General features: G+C 45.6%; 1 protein-coding gene across 8 annotated transcripts in view; it reads left to right on the top strand.

Moving 5' to 3' along the window:
• Window positions 1–1,463, top strand: part of mgat5 (alpha-1,6-mannosylglycoprotein 6-beta-N-acetylglucosaminyltransferase) — a 160,092-nt gene that overhangs the window by 49,875 nt on the left and 108,754 nt on the right. The gene's annotated exons all lie outside the window — the stretch shown is intronic.

Below are 1,463 nucleotides of genomic sequence, written 5' to 3'. Positions count from 1 at the left end.
ACATCTTTCCTATAATAGGGCGACCAGAACTGGACACAGTATTCCAAGTGCGGTCTAACCAAAGTTTTATAGAGCTGTAACAAGATCTCACGGCTCTTAAAATCAATCCCCCTGTTAATGAAAGCCAAAACACCATATGCTTTCTTAACAACTCTGTACTATTTGGGTGGCCATTTTAAGGGATCTATGTATCTGCACACCAAGATCCCTCTGTTCCTCCACACTGCCAAGAATCCTATCCTTAATCCTGTACTCACCTTTAAAATTCGACCTTCCAAAATGCATCACTTTGCATTTATCCAGGTTGAACTCCCATCTGCCACCTCTCAGCCCATCTCTGCATCCTGTCAATGTCCCGCTGCAGCCTACAACAGTCCTCTATACTGTCAACGACACCTCCAACCTTTGTGTCATCTGCAAACTTGCTGACCCATCCTTCAATCCCCTCATCCAAGTCATGAATAAAAATTACAAACAGTAGAGGCCCAAGGACAGAGCCCTGTGGAACACCCACCACTGACTTCCAGGCGGAATATTTTCCTTCTACTACCACTCGCTGTCTTCTGTTGGCCTGCCAATTCTGTATACAGACAGCTAAGTTCCCCTGTATCCCATTCCTCCTGACCTTCTGAATGAGCCTACCATGGGGAACCTTATCAAATGCCTTGCTGAAGTCCATATACACCACATCCATAGCTCGACCCTCATCAACTTTTCTAGTCACATCCTCCAAGAACTCGATAAGGTTTGTGAGGCATGACCTGCCCCTCACAAAGCTGCATTTAATCAAGCCATGCTCTTCTAGATAGTCATAAATCCTATCCCTCGGAATCCTTTCTAACACCTTGCAGATGACAGACGTGAGACTTACTGGTCTGTAATTGCCGGGATTTCCCTATTTCCTTGAAGAGAGGAATTACATTTGCCTCTCTCCAGTCCTCAGGTACGACTCCAGTGGAGAGCAAGGATGCAAAGATCTTCGCAAGTGGCGAAGCAATTGCATTTCTCGTTTTCCAAAGTAGCCGAGGACCAATATGGTCCGGGCCTGGCGACTTGTCAATCTTAATGTTTGACAAAATTTTCAGCACATCAGCTTCCTCTATCTCTATCCATTCCAGCATGCACATCTGCTCTTCAAAGGTTTCATTCACTACAAAGTTTGTTTCTTTCGGAAAGGCAGAAGCAAAAAACTCATTTAGGGCTTTCCCTACCTCCTCAGACTCCACACACAAGTTCCCTATGCTATCCCTGATCGGCCCTACTCTTTCTTTGACCGTTCTCTTATTCCTCACATAAGTGTAAAATGCCTTTGTGTTCTCCCTAACCCTTTCTGCCAAGCCTTTCTCGTGCCCTCTCCTGGCTCTCCTCAGATCATTTTTGAGCTCCTTCCTTACCTGCCAGCTGAGCTTGACCCTAGCTTCCTCCATCTTATGTAAGCTACCTTCTTCCTTTTGATGAGAAGC

The sequence above is a fragment of the Chiloscyllium plagiosum genome, chromosome 7 (genome assembly GCF_004010195.1).
Source record: "Chiloscyllium plagiosum isolate BGI_BamShark_2017 chromosome 7, ASM401019v2, whole genome shotgun sequence".
NCBI classification, from domain to species: domain Eukaryota; kingdom Metazoa; phylum Chordata; class Chondrichthyes; order Orectolobiformes; family Hemiscylliidae; genus Chiloscyllium; species Chiloscyllium plagiosum.
Note: the sequence above shows the minus strand (reverse complement) of the source record. Positions and strands in the feature narration are given on the sequence as shown.